The 16,322-nt window shown below is 37.9% G+C and overlaps 1 protein-coding gene across 6 annotated transcripts in view; it reads left to right on the forward strand.

Moving 5' to 3' along the window:
- Window positions 1–16,322, forward strand: part of DAG1 (dystroglycan 1) — a 99,135-nt gene that overhangs the window by 57,730 nt on the left and 25,083 nt on the right. The window lies entirely within an intron of this gene.

Raw genomic sequence — 16,322 nt, forward strand, 5'->3', positions numbered from 1 at the left:
ATTTAAGAGACTATAGAAAATCGTTGGAATGTTTGGGAGTTTTCTCGAATTGAAAATATTGGAATCCATTAAAAAATTAAAACACTTTCTTAGACAATAATTATCATCCCAGCAAATGGAACTTAAATCTGCCTAAAATCAACAATCACCCACACTAGTGATACCGTAACAGTGTACATTTCTTATCAAAAGTTACCTTTACAATATCTGCAATTTAATGAACACTATATATCCAATTTTTCAATTATGCACTTTTTTCTGTCTGAAATTTTATAGGATTTGAAGACCAATAATTTCTGCATATAAAGTATCATGCAGTTAAATTCCCAAGAAACAATGTTACACATGCCCTTCTTACAGAATATGAAGAACTCCATCTCCTACATCTCTTTCTCTGACATTGAGAAATGCTTATCTCCCACAGACTACATATCTCACTCTATAAAAACAAATTCTTATTTTAGTCAAATGGAGATATGCAAGCCTTCTCTCTGAGCAAACCCCGAGGTGTATCTCTCGAGCTTGAGTTCAAAAAACGATCTATTTCAGAGTCAAATCCTATGGTCAGGGTATATGCCCTTATTAATTTGCATTACATCAGTGAAAAGAAATAAGAAAAATGCCCCTTATCTATCTGCTTTAGCAAAATTGCCCCTCTGATCTTTTTACTGCCGGTAGCTGGATAAATAGTACTTTCAATTCTGCATTGTTTTGGCTCCAGGCTCATAAGACCATTGTAAAATGGTTCCTTTTTCCCTGCAAGTAAAGGGCTACATTACTTTTCAGCCAAAAGTGCTGAACAGGAAAACAAACTAACAAATAAACTTTCTTCCTAGCCTTTTTATCATAACTCAGTGATTCTGTAAAACAAAATGTAACAGAAGTACCATTATAAACTTCCAGATTAAGTCTTGAAGCATCAAACAGTGGAATTAGTGTCTTATAAATAAAAAAGCCATTAAGGTTGGTAGTAGTGACTGTATACTAGAACAGTATTTTAAAAAATATGTGTAAGAGGCTTTTGAAGTTTTGTGTGTGTATTGTACTAAAGAATAAAACAACCCTTGCAGTGGAGGGATTCAATTTTTTTTACTACCGGTTCTGTGGGCATGGCTTGGTGGGAGTGGCAGGGGAAGGCTACTGTAAAACCTCCATCCCCACCCCACTCCAGGGAAAGGTTACTGCAAAATCCCCATTTCCTCCCAATCAGCTGGGACTCGGGAGCAGGGCCAGTCAGGTGGTATTTACCTGTTCTCCGAACTACTCAAAATTTCCGCTGCTGGTTCTCCAGAACTGGTCAGAACCTGCTGAATACCACCTCTGAACCCTTGGTGTGTGATTACTGTGTTCCTATAAGAGAGGATAGTAGGCTAGATGAATCTGGATATGTGCTGGATATAGATTAATTGTGTAATTCTATGTGCTGTAATAGTGTAGATATTTTATTTCCTTTATTTATTTTTTGCTTCTTAGTCTGTTCTGTTTCAGCCTTTCCACAGTTTGAAGATGTTTACCATACCTATAATAAGGGCACAGATATCATTTTGATTTGTCCAAAGTGAAACCAGATTCTATCCATTGAATAAGCTCATTCACCAAATGACTAGAATGGTGGTTTTTGGACTAATGAACCATTTCACAATAAATCTGAACATTGCTGCTTAGTGAGCTCAAACAGAACCTTTTCCCCCAGAGACTGATAACAGTAATAATTCACTGGGAACATGTTTCAACAGGTTTACTCTTAAAAAGATTTCATATTGTAAATAAAATCTGAGGACTTTACTTAAAATAAGCCAGACAAGGTTGTTATCAGTTCAGCCTGTCTCAAATAAAACATAATGCAATATCTATGCTAAGAGGAAGATTCTTCTGGAGCATTGGCATGTGCCCAATAATTACTATTTATGCTTTTTCTTCTGGCCTTTTGTAATGAAAATTGACATACTGTATAGACTTTTAACTGAGCATGAACTCGAGTAAGGAATAAGTGATACAAGAAGCAGTTCTCTTAAGTATTTGTGCTAGTAAAGTGGTTATAGTTCAGGAGATTGTCTGCTAAATAATGGGATTGGTATTCTGCACATCTGAATCTGGATTTCTGGGAGAAGGACATCTGATCATATCTGCCATATTAAGAACTCTGAATAAGTGTCTCACTTGTGATCTCTTCTGTGTTTTTTATTGTAAGGGATTTGAGCCTTTTTACTTTTAGTTTCCAGGCTTGAAATGAATGTAGGACTCTGTCTAATTATAAACTGATTTCCCAGGCTAAATAATTCCTTGTCTCAACATTTTACATTCTACACAAATAGCTTTGGTAGTCATTAAGAAATAGTATGCATTTATGTATGGTCTGGATAAAGGTCAGTGAATCTGCTCCCAGTTCAGACATTAGAGTATCTGCTGACTATAGGAAATAATAGCAAGTACAAAGCATCAATAAGTATCTGGTGCAAATGTTGTCTTAAGAGATTGTTTTTCCTTTTGTCTTTTTGCTGAAGAAAGGTCATGGATATTGAAGTGTTCTCTTTTAAAATATGATATCTTGCCCTGAGTTTTTGTCAATAAAATAGAAACAGGCAACAGTGTCGCAGTTCAAGTGCTTATATGACTCACAAGGAATAGACAATTGATTTGTTTTTAGATTTGCATCATTTCCTTATGAAAGAAGCATTTCATTCAATAGTCAGTGTTTTGCTGTGAGTACCGAGTGAAATTACTGGCATACTCTGCAATAGAAGAGGGAAAATCTTTGAATAGTTGCTTTATAATAAACATGGGCACATCTGGAAATGAAGGCGTTATAGTAGGAGTGATAGAATGGAATTAGCTGGAACATCTGTTTATATCTTTGTCAGCTGAACAATGCTGTCTCACAGAGATGTTGTTATGGACAGGAACAATGAATGTTTTCTCAGTATAAATAATTTCTATATATTTCTTTGTTACCTAAATTTGACAAACATTTAATATGTATGGTAGAAATTTCCATTCTCAGAAAATTTCAGCTTCATTATACTGAATACATTGAATATGTTTATTTGAAACAAAACAATAAACTACCATAAAGATAATTCATGGAATTGGTGTAATGCTATATTGTATCAACATTCAGGCAAGCTGGTTCAATCTATTTAAATATCATTATAATACACTTAATAATATATGCTACATAAATACCAATTAAGTTATGAATATCTTAACTCCCTCTAGTGGCTAAATAGATGTTTCTATTCCTAGAAGTCATACCTGACATTTATCTGCTTAATATTTTCAACATCTATATAACCTTTTAGCATCTCTGCATCTCTGCATTATTTTCTATTATGATTAGATTAAATCTCAAATTTATGGCCTTTTAAATTTGGTTCCATTAAAGTCCATAATCAAACTCTACTCTGATAAATGGTTTGAAATAGCTCGGAAATGCATTGGCTTTAAGTCTGGATATGATCAGGAATTTTCTCCCTCAAATACAAATAATGTAATTTGTTGTTAATAAATATGGTAGTGGCAGTAATTGTTATTAATGTAGGTTTATTTAATATAATAATAAAATAATGGTGGTGGTGGAAAATATCTTTCTCAATTAATATTAAACGTTCCATATTATGTACTAGTTAATAGTAATTCCATACTGTTACATTATGCTGAATTACCGTGCATCTTTCACTTTATTGTGAGTGGTGTATTTAATACAATACAATACAATACAATAGTACAGTTGGAAGGGACCTTGGAAGTCTTCTAGTCCAACCCCCTGCCTAGGCAGGAAACCCTATACCGTTTCAGGCAAATGGCTATCCAACATCTTCTTAAAGACTTCCAGTGTTGGGGCATTCACAACTTCTGGAGGCAAGCTGTTCCACTGATTATTGTTCTAACTGTCAGGAAGTTTCTCCTCAGTTCTAAGTTGCTTCTCTCCTTGATTAGTTTCCACCCATTGCTCCTTGTTGTGCCCTCAGTTGCCTCTTCTTTGTGGCAACCTCTGAGATATTGGAACACTGCTATCATGTCTCCCCTAGTCCTTTCTCTTAAGCTAAATATACCCAGTTCCTGCAACCGTTCCTCATATGTTTTAGTCTCCTAGCTGTTGAAGACTATATGGACTTTTGATCTCACCCAGCCAAATGGGTGTAATAGTTCATAGGACATAATTATTATGTCCGTGATTGTGCAGTGGTTAGAATGCAGTATTTCAGACAGTTTGGCAGTTTGAGTCTCATCGGCTGAAGGTTGATCAGCCTTTCATCCTTCTGAGGTCAATAAAATGAGGACCCAGATTGTTGTGGGCAATATGCTGACTCTGTAAACCACTTAGAGAGAGTTCTAAACCACTGTGTAGTGGTAGATAAGTCTAAGTGCTATTGCTATTATGGTCTTACAGGAGTTTTACACTTCTCATCCTTGATTTTACCAAATCAAAATGGCTTCAGCTTTCAGGAATTCTATCGGTATTACACCTAATATGGTTGGATTCCGTTGCCTGTGCTGCTTTGCTGTTGGAAAACCAGGGGGTAAACATAATTTTGTGCTCAGAGGGCTCAGTCAGAAAGCTTGTTCTATAACATTGGAAAACATCAGTCACTGATTAAGACCCATCAACACCCAAATCCTTACATATCCAGGAATCCTACTTCAGTTTTTGGGAGTAAATGCTGTCATATTCTGCAAGGAACTCTTATGACCATTGTGGCATCCCCATGGCCATGTGATTTACATTCGACAACTGGCTCACATTTATGACGGTTGCAGTGTCCCAGACTCATGTGATCCCTTTTTGCAACCTTCTGATAAGCAGAGTCAATAGGGAAGCCATATTCACTTAACAACTGTGTTACTAATTTAACAACTGAATTGATTGACTTAACAAATATGGCAAGAAAAGTCGTAAAATGCGGCAAAACTCAACAAGTTCCTCACTTAGCAGTATAAATTTTGGGCTCAATACTAGTCATAAGTTGAGGACTACCTGCATTTATACACATTTACTTATTGTTATTTATATGCTGCTCAACTCCCAAAATAATCTTTGTGTAAATGTACTCCATAGATTTTAAGAAAGCTAATCAGAGCTAAAGATATTCTTTTAAACCAAATGATGATAGAGGCAAGGTGCTTTGCAGGATGGTAGTTTTTCACTTATTTTTTTTTAATTCTAAAATTAAAACAGCTTTTTAAAAAAACAAATAAACAATGGGATCATAGAAACCTGAGGTTCAAGGTGCCATAAAGAAATGTTCAGAAGTACCAGATTCCTGCTGTCTCAATTACATTGGTGATATATTAAAATCTAAGAAAAGTCAGTGAAGCAGCACAAATTGCACTTCGTGCTCACCGCATTCAACCATGACTGTAAACTGTAACTTATTAATAAGTGAAACAAAATGTTAAAAAGTTATATTTATATAGTTACTTATGAAGCACATCTAAATTATATTAAAAGTAACCAAAATCTCTTTACAACCCCCAAACATGTCACCCCTAATGTTTGGAAATTGAAAGTTGAAAATTTTGACATGCCCTAACCCAAGCCTAAGTAGGAGAGAACTTGGATTCTTGTAATTCTTAAAAATACTAGAGCACAAGAAAAACGATTGGGAAATTTTGTTTAGTTTCCTTCCGTTCTTTTTGATCTCTAAACTGATTAATCTTCATTTTGAATTGTTTGAAACAAGATTACATTAATAACCCATAATCAAGGTTGATTTAAGGTTGACCCAAGTTCTTCCTTTTTTCTTACTGGTTCAAGGTTGACTCAGCCTTCCATCCTTCTGAGGTCGCTAAAATGAGGACCCAGAATTTTGGGACCAGTATGCTGATTCTGTAAACCACTTAGAGAAGGCTGTAAAGCATTGTGAAGCGTTATATAAGTCTGAGTGCTATTACTATTAATATTTTTAATAAAGCTGGGTTTACTAAACATATCATGATTATGGCACAGAGGGATAATATATTCAAGCTCTTTTCTTCTGGCTCAACTAGGAATATTAAGTTTTCATTCTTGCCCTGTTCTAAGTGAAATTACTGCCAGCGGTTTCTCGGGAATTCCTTAATGTTACGAGATAAAGGTAGTAGAATTTTTTTTTAGAAATTTTAGAAATTAAAAAAATGCATTCTGGCATTAAGGTATAGGTAAAGGTTTCCCTTGCACATATGTGCTAGTCGTTCCCAACTCTAGGAGGCAGTGCTCATCTCCGTTTCAAAGCTGAAGAGCCAGCGCTGTCCAAAGCCGTCTCTGTGGTCATGTGGCTAAATGCCGAAGGTGCACAGAATGCTGTTACCTTTCCACCAAAGGTGGTCCGTATTTTTCTACTTGCATTTTTACATGCTTTCAAACTGCTAGGCTGGCCAAAGCTGGGACAAGTAACGGGAGCTCACTCCGTTACGGGGCACTAGGGATTTGAACCGCTGAACCTCCGACCTTTCTGATAGACAAGCTCAGCATCTTAGCCACTGAGCCACCGTGTTCCACATTTTGGCATTAACCTTGGTCATAATTACTTTCTACCTTAGTCCTTAATTCTGTGCAGTTTTTCTCTATATTCTTGAAACATAACTTTAGAACTCAATATAGAGTTTTTTAAAAAAAGTGAAAAGGGTTACCTTTGAACAGAAAAGAGATTGTATTAAGAATATCAAAAAAGCGCCTTTGTTTTCCAGCATCTTATTCTATGTATATTGGGACAATTCTAATAGTGAAATGTTTTGGGCTCTTGTTCCTTTTTTTGTTCAACCCTGATGTTAAACTCTTTTGTCCAGAAGGTTTCTGCCACTATGAAAGTAATTAATTGATGTAGTATCCTTGTAATTATGCTGTGGTTACATACATTTGCAGAGGTAACTGCCAACCATAGATCAATAACTTTAACCCATTTGGTGGGAGAAAATGTCAGACAGCCAAAATAAGTGGACATAATTAATTGGTGCCCAAGACTCATTGGCAGACAAGATGTTTTGGTGAGCAAAAAAAAAGTAATTGCAGTAATTGATTAAGTAATTAGTAATCATAATTCATAAGCCAAAACTGATTTTATTTTTATCAAGGAGACCTAAGAATATTTTTAAGAAAAATTTGGGGGAATCCAAGTATACAAGGGCTCTTAGCATACTACAGGAAATGTTTAGAAATGGTTATTTTCTATTAAAATAGGTGTTACAAATTGCTATCTGGAAAAGTGGCCAAATTTCTGCATCTGCCATATTCATTTTTTTCTTACTTTAAATGTATAAGCATACATAAATGGTATGCATTTAAATTTGCAGAGAGATTTAGGGATTAATTGAAACATGCAATTTGATCAGGAACGCTTATATGTTTGTATGTAGTTCTGTTTACAGATACCTGTAAATAGATGTGCTTTACTAAATACTGAGGGCTCCAGTCTTCATATATGTAAACAGTTGTAAATTTAATGTGCTTAATGCACTAAATGTTTGACTTCTAAAACCATTGCATGTAGTGCCTGTCTTGAAAAGACTGTGGTGTACTGAATCTGTCTGTATATAAATTTGAATACATTGCAGGAATTTAAAGAATAAATGCAGAGTTGAAGTAGAAATCTAGCTTGCATAAAGGAACAGAGATATGCTTGGAATAAAGTTGATTCTTGGTTGCATTTGTTCAATCATGGTCATTGCTTCTTGGGGTGCCACATGGCTCAGTACTCTCTCTGCTCCTTTTTAACGTCTACTGTGTTAAACTATGGGTGAGATTATCCAACACCATGGTATGAGGTATCACCAATCAGCCAATGGTACTAAACTTTGTATCTCCATTCCTGGTGATCCAAGTGATGCTGCAGCTGCCCTCTTGCAATGCCTGGAAACTGTGAGCGTCTGGATTGGGAGGCAACAGGTTGAACCCTGGTAAGATGGAGTGATTGTGGGTTCGGGGGTGGGGGGGCTCTGGATCTGAGGCTTGATCCTATTTAGTTCTGAATGGGGTTGCACTACCACAGACATGTCACGTGTGCAATCTGGGAATTCTCCTAAACTCATTACTCTTGCTTGAAGAGCAGAATGGCAGTTGTGGCTAGAAGACCCTTTGTGCGTTTTGTGCCAGTTGTGTCCTTTCCTGGATTGTGAGGCCCTGCATGCAGCCACTCATACCTTGGTCAACTCTTAATTGGATTACGGTCACACACTCTACATGAAGCTAAAACAGGAACAAAATGCATCAGGGTCTGGGCAAAGAGCCTTTTCTGCTTTTAGTCCTCTCCCTTAGGAATATTCTGCCATCGGAGGTGAGGTCCTCACTCATAGTCCTGGCCTTCCAGAAGAGCTTTAAAAACCTGGCTCTGCTGGCCGGCCGGCCGGCCTGGAGCCTATTTAGGGGTGTTGTATGCTGATGATGGCTGATGGGATAGACAGAAAAGCCCACCCCCATGTCACTTGTCATCTTGGTTTTTTTAGTCTTTATTTAATTTTTCTTAATTTGTAATTGTTTTATACTATATTTTTATTATGCTGTAAGGTGTCCAGAGTTATTGAAACAGTATGATGGGTGGCATATTGATTTAGAAAATAAATGTAATAAATAAATGAAATACTGACCAAAATCTGCCAGAAATAATAACTGTCCTTGTTGTTAGCAGGGAACCCTATGTGGAGCACAAATATAGTTATGGCTTTATTCTAATCTACATTTTCTCTTTGGGACTAAAAAAGCATTATGTGAAAGTTTTAATTGAACAAAGCCATATTGGTGTTAGAGATAAATATTCTGGTCTGATCTCGTGGAGTGAAGTTGAAGTGTACATATAGAGAAATGAAGATCATGAATGAAAGTGGGGAGGGGAGGGAACTATGTCAAAGTATGACTTGGCAACATCTAAGTTATTATGGGTCTATAATATGAATGTAAGAATCTATGTTGATGATAGTATAATTGCATATTACTTTTCATTGAATGGTATTAATGAAAGAATTGGAATTCAGCTTTGTGAAAAATTACACAATGTTCTTAAGAGAAGTAAATTCCAGGACAAGAACATTATTCTGGATAAAATGAATTGATGGGTGGGAATGAGACAAGAAAGTAAGAGAACGAGAGTTTGAGCCATTTGTAGATCCAAGAATGAAAGAGAATGGTGGTGGTCTGATGAGTTCATTAGATCAATCATTAAAAACTGTTTTAATCATTAGGCTGCTCATACATACGCATGGAAAGGATATCTATAATAAATCTAGAAGCATAGCTAATTTGAATATGATGAAAGGCTGGGAGAATTAGTGAAGTATAAGAGGGTAATTTTTATAGGATAGATCTTGGGGGAAATGGATGTAGAAGAACTATAGGATATAGTTAAAGAAACTATAGAAAGACTGCAGAATCAGAAAGTATAAATCTTGTATAGTTTAGAAGTTAGATTAATCACCCAGTGGAAAATAGAAGTAAGGAAGTACAAATGGAAGCTACTTGGACAGTGTTAAAAACATTATGCTACAGAGTGTCACAAAAATGTGTGCTGATAGAGGAAGTATGAGAAAGGATCCCTGATAGTATTATAGAGAGCTGCTGGATGAGAAAAAAGTGTGTATAAGAAAAAGATTGCTATAAAAATAAGCATGAAGGAAAGTTTGCATAATGTATAAATAGAGAAAAAGAATTACAAAAAATGTAATTAAAGGAATGAATGTGAAAAGATAGAATAAATAAAGGTAGAGAACCACAGAGCAATTTTGATATCAGTAGTTTTGAAAATTAGAGAAAAGAGCTAAATTAGGACCCCAGCAGAATAAAGGAATTAAAAAGAAAATCATGAAATTCTTTGAGATGAAAATGAAATGAGGAACTGTTAGAATTGAAGTTTTTGGCCATTTTTGCCCCCCCCCCCCCCCCAAGCACTCTATAAGCCTCCATAAGGCTATGCATGCAATTTTTTTGACAAAAAGCAGGCCCATTTTCACGAAAAACAGGTTGTGTTTTGCTTGTTTTGGCCCTCCCATCCCCGCAGGAGCAGTCTGCAAGCCCTCTCCCCCCCCCCCAAGGCTATTTATGCCTTTTTTTGGGGGGGGAAACGGGCCCGTTTTTACAAAAAACAGGCCGTTTTGGGGAGGTTTGCAGAATGCAAAAACTTTTTTCCCCCTTTGGGAAAGCTCTTTGGTAAGAGTGATTGATGAGAATTAGATTGATCAAGTGCTGGGCCAACAGAAACAAGTCTTAGATGCTGCAGGTTGTCAGCGATTTCCTTCTCCAGCACATGGATAAAGACACCTGGAAACATCTACCTACCTACCTACTCTCTCTCCCTCCCTCCCCAACTACTGTATTTCTCTCTCTCTCTCTCTCCCCCTCTATCTACCTACCTACTCTCTCTCCCTACCTACCTACTGTATTCCTCTCTCTCTCTCTCTCCCCCTCTATTTACCTACCTGCCTACTACTCTCTCTCTCTCCCTACCTACCTACTGTATTTCTCTCTGTCTCTCTCTATCTCCCTCTATTTACCTACCTACTTACCTACTCTCTCTATCTACTTACTGTATTTCTCTCTTTCTCTCTATCCCTCTATCTACCTACCTACTGTATTTCTCTCCCTCCCTCCCTCCCTCCCTCTATCTACCTACTACCTACTCTCTCTCTTTCTCTCCCTAATCTACCTACTGTATTTCTCTCTCTATCCCTCTGCCTACCCACCTCCCCCCTCTCTCTCTCTCTCTCTCTCTCTCTCCCTACCTACATACTGTATTTCTCTCTCTCTCCTTCTATCTCCCTACCTACCTACTGTATTTATCTCTCCCTCTCTCTCCCTCTACCTACCTACCTACTCTCTCTGTCTCCCTACCTACTATATTTCTCTCTCTCTCTTTCTATCCCTCCACCTATCTACCTACCTACTCTCCCTCCCTCCCTCCCTACTGTATTTCTCTCTCTCCCTCTATCTACCTACCTACCTTCTCTCTCTGTCTCCCTACCTACTATATTTATCTCTCTCTCTTTCTATCCCTCCACCTATCTACCTACCTACTCTCCCTCCCTCCCTCCCTCCCTCCCTACTGTATTTCTCTCTCTCCCTCTATCTACCTACCTACCTACTCTCTCTGTCTCCCTACCTACTATATTTCTCTCTCTCTCTTTCTATCCCTCCACCTATCTACCTACCTACTCTCCCTCCCTCCCTCCCTCCCTCCCTACTGTATTTCTCTCTCTCCCTCTATCTACCTACCTACCTACTCTCTCTGTCTCCCTACCTACTATATTTCTCTCTCTCTCTTTCTATCCCTCCACCTATCTACCTACCTACTCTCCCTCCCTCCCTCCCTACTGTATTTCTCTCTCTCCCTCTATCTACCTACCTACCTACTCTCCCTCTCTCCCTATCTACCTACTGTATTTTTGTCTCTCTCTCCCCCTCTAACCCTCTATCTACCTACCTACTTTTTTAAAAAAATTGCCTCTTCAAAACCTTGGTGCATCTTATACTCTGAAAAATACAGTATATAGGAGTCAACTATTTGTATATTCTTTTCTTATCCATACCTTTAATTTATTTACTATTCTTACTGTTTTTCTGCATCTTGCACAATGTTGCATATTCCAAAAGGAAATAGCAATATAGCCAGATATCTCTGGAGATTCTCAGTCATCCAGGTCATAGTTGTCTCAAAGATGCTTTTTCAAAAGGCAACAAGATTGCTTTTGGAGGAAGAATGTGTTTCGCTTCTCATCCAAGATGAAGGTTCTTGGCTGAGAAGTGAAACATCTTCCGCAAAAAACTGTTGCCTTTTAAAAGAGCACCTTTGAGAGCGCTATGAACATGTGTATAGTTTAAGCCTGTTTTAAGGTTGACATTACAAATTATTGTGTTTTCCACTGAAAATAGTGGGAAAGATGTGTAAATGAATGGAAGGCAGGCTCCTTAAAAATTCAGGTGCCAGATATATACGGTCCACATGATTTAAATCCACATGATTTAAAATAAATTAAAGTTATCCTAGTTATTATGACTATGTTTTGAATTCTGATAATTTTTCTTGGCATGCTTTATGGAATCACCAACTTTTGTAAAACATCTTAAAATATAATTATTTTTAATTATACACAAATAATTCAAAATAAAAGTATGCTTTTTTTCATTGAGGAGAAGAAATATTACCTGAAATGGCAGAGTTCAGAGATTTGTTTTGCTAAATTCAGTGCTGCTTGTAAGTAGTTCTTAAGATTGTTCAATGCTTTGCATTTCAAAGAATATCCTTGGGTGATAACTGGCGCTGCAGTGACTATATAGTGACATCATTGGTTTAATGTAATACCTTATTAATTTTGTCATTGTTTAACCCTTTGTGGTCTCCCATATTTGTGGTGACTGTTATTAGGAAGACGTCTCCCTGAATCTCTTCTGTCTCTTGCACCAGCATGTTTGAAATTCGTTGGAAATTTGATAATAGTAAGGCTCCTCTGTTCTTCCAGATCAAATTAACAAACTGCATCAACAGCAAAGCTAGCTTGCAAAATTTACAATAATAGGCTTAACTGTTCTAGCTTTTGTCTAGAAACCTAAGGACCATCATAAACTGATGAACAGTCATGAAAAGGGACTGTTCAATATTAATCCCCATGCTTTGTGCTTCAATATAAAATTTGGGAGTCTTAGCTTTTAAAAAAGCAAGTAGCTTTTCAGAAGATATGCTTGTGATTTAAAATAGCTTACAGGCAAAATGTCATCCTTATAATTATCTCCCTTCCCCCTTTTCATATTTTCTGCTAGACTCATGGAGTATTGGGCACTTGCCTATAAAGAGAAACATGTTAATCTCACAGAGGCTTCTCCTTGTGTATCAACAATGCAATGATGGGAGTGGTAGGGAACATGTGGGTGAGCCTCACTTTTTCTTGGAAACAAAGCCTCAATAATGTTCAGTCTGCATACACCAAATAAAGTACTCAGTAATGGTTTGTGATATTACACTTTCAATATGTTCAACTCAGCTCTTCAGCTGGTAGGACTCGGTGTTTCTATATAATCAATGCCAATCTAAATCAACCAATAGCACTCATTAAACATTAAACATAAGCGAGGCTAAACAATCAAATTGGCAAAGCAACTTTAAAAGAAAATGCTGTTTGCTCAAGCTTTATAAAGTTTGCCCCTGATGCCAAAGCCAGGACAGAACGGGGCACATTTTGGAAGAAAACTGAGTCTTACAAATGCGGTGTAACAGCCTAAAATTTCCTGATATGGTTACCACATGTCTTTCTGCAATTGACAGGAAATGTGATCTGTGATTGATGCCGATAGCAACTTTCATGCAAAAGATAGCAGTGCTTCAAATAACTTATTTGAGTTGTGCTCAGAAATGGGAGCAAAATCCTTATAAAATCAGAAAGGTGAATGTTTCAGCTGTAGCAATTCATAGATGAAACGACCTTTTATGGGAAGGAAGATGCAGCCCCGATGACTGGTGATTAAGTAAGCCAAAATATTTATCCTGGTTCTCTTCCAGGATGAGCACTGTCAATATTTTCCTTCGTTTTTAAAAAAGTTTTTTAGAATATGTAAAGACTTAGGAGACTTCAGAACTTCTAATGCTGAAGTTTCTTGTTTCACGAGAACAAACAACTTGCTAGTGTTTAGAGTTTGGGTTTTTGGGGATTTTATAAGGAGGTTTAAAAGTGAACTCTTAACAACGGTGATCTGTATAGTAGCTTTCACCATGTTGACATCTTCCAGACATGGATGACTATGTCTTACATCCTTTCCATCCAACATATGGAGTCGGGTAATAAGAGAGAAGTTTTAGTCTAACAGTATGCATATAGTTTGGAAAGGTTCTACAGTAATCTATAGTAATATTTAAGAATCTTACACGCTCCTAGTCATCATCAGCTTTTACAATAGAAATTTCTAATCTTAATATCAAAGTACAAATACACCCTTCAATGGGTGGTCAGTTCGCTGTGGAAGTGAAAGTGAAGTTTTAATCTTGGAACTTCTTCTAGATCCTGGTATACGTGATTGGCATATGCATACTGTATAGCTGGAAATCTTCTGGGCTTTTTTCTTCTAATGATGCATTAGATTTAATACATAGGTGTCTGTGGACGAGAGGCAAGTGATAAGGGGTATATCAAATTCTTTCCCTTACTAACATTCATCATGAAGCATGTTTGTCATTTAGCATCATATGGGTTAGCAACAAAAACCTATGGATTTAGAGCAGTGGTGAGATTCAAATTTTTTTACTACTGGCTCTGGGGTGTGGCTTGGTGGGTGTGGCAGGGGAAGGATACTGTAAAATGTCTATTCCTTCCCCACTTCAGGGGAAGGTTACTGCAAAATCCCCATTTCCTCCCGATCAGTTGGAACTCGGGAAGCAGAGAATAGATGGGGGTGGGGCCAGTCAAAGTGGTATTTACCGGTTCTCCAAACTACTCAAAATTTTCACTACCAGTTCTCCAGAACTGGTCAGAACCTGCTGAATACCATCTCTCTCATTTAGAGCTTATATCTGAAATAATTATTAATTGTGTATGAGGTGTCATAACACATCTTGATTTCTGAATCAAAAGTGTCTTTGGCCTCTTTCTTTGCAAAATTTGATCATATTTAAAAATTTGGAAAATTTTAGGAATATAATAGCATGCTGAAAATTTTTACATCTGAGATTTTACTTTGTTTATAATTCATCTTCTACTCAGAGAAAGGACTGGAAAACCTATTGGCACAGATTGTTGTGTAGAGGCATACTTGATAGCTCACGTTCTTAGGGTAAGGCTGTACTGTGCAAATCATCTTGAAAAGAACACGTTGATAGACAATATGCTTGACTTTTGGTATGCCTTGTGGAGCTCTGTCACTGGTATCAGATGCAGGAGTAACGATTAATTTCTGCCTTAAAACTTTAGAGAAATGTGCATATCTAAGTTAATTTGCATAGCATAACAGAGGGGAGCTTGTTTTATGGCAAGTGTATCGTTCCAGTACTTGAAATCTAGGTTTGCTAAGAATATGTTTCTTACCTATTACCCTCTCGTGGCAGTGAGGGCTGTGTGTTGAAAATAGGCATTTAGCAATCAAACAAACTTTTACCCTGAGGAAAGCAGAGTAAGTAGCAAGCAAAGAAGGTTTGTGTAGTAAGGCCTAATGGAATGGAATGCCTACATTCCACATAGAGCCTCCAGTGCCATGGTACAGTCGTATGCAAGGAATGTAGAGTAGTGGTTAAAAAAAAACGAGAGAGAAGAATTTGTCTCCCAGAAACCTTGTCACTTTTATTGTAGTAAAGGTGATTTGGCTCTGTGTCTTCTAATGTTTGTAGGCAGTGCCAATCAATGTGCCTCTTAAATAAGAGCAGGTTTAAACATTTTGTAGTTTCAATAATCAGTAGTGGCAGAGAAAGAAAAATCATAGATCAGGAAGTGTGCATTCTCAAGATGAGCTTTGATTAGTGAACCATGGTTTACACAGAGCCAGTATCTGTATGCCTTATTCATAAATTGCTGAAACAATACTTAAGGCAGTGCTTCTCAATTATTTTCTGTCATGCCCCCCCTAGGAAGAAGAAAACATTTCGCGCCCCCCTTAAGATGACTGCCGACTTAGGGAGGGAGGGAGCCGCAGAGGCTTTTGACTTTTATGCCAACCAAATGCTCGCCGATTGGCTCCCTCAATGAGCTTCTCTGCAGCGGGGCTCAAAGGGAAGGAGAGCGGGATAAAACACCGGAGCGCTCTAAGCTTTGGAAACTCTCGCCTTTCCTTACAACGGAACCTTGGAAACTCTCCAGACAGAGACGCATCCTTGAAGCTCGGGTTTCGCTTCTCTCCGCCGGGGCCCCGCCTTACTCCCCACCCATTTAGCCGGCACTAGATCCGGTTCCCGTACGGCTCCAGCGTGAGGGCCGGTCGGAAGAAGGAGAAAGAGAAGGGGCGGCTGAGGGAAGAGAGACGCGGGCGGGCTCAGCGATCCTGACGGGCAAACGAGCCCCCCTTTACGGAGCCTTGCACCCCCCCCTGGGGGGCGGCCCCATTATTTGAGAAGCACTGACTTAAGGGAAGATAGCGATACATCATCCTTTCTACACTAATTGGAACAGTAAATTTGCAGTACAGTAGAGTTGTTGAGTTTCAGCCCAAAATTTTTGTTGCTAATCAGGACAGTGTTTAAGTGAATTTTGTCCCATTTTACAATTTTTCTTGCCACAGAACCACTGTGTTAAGTTCTTAAGGTAGTAACCTGGTTGTTAAGTGAATCTGCCTTCCCCATTGACTGCCTGCAAAAGATGATCACATGACTTTGGGACATTGCAACTGTCATAAATATGAGCTAGTTGCCAAGCATCTGAATTTGGATCCTATGACCATGGGGATGCTGCAA

The sequence above is a fragment of the Natrix helvetica genome (assembly GCF_964273705.1).
Source record: "Natrix helvetica genome assembly, chromosome: 1".
NCBI lineage: Eukaryota > Metazoa > Chordata > Lepidosauria > Squamata > Natricidae > Natrix > Natrix helvetica.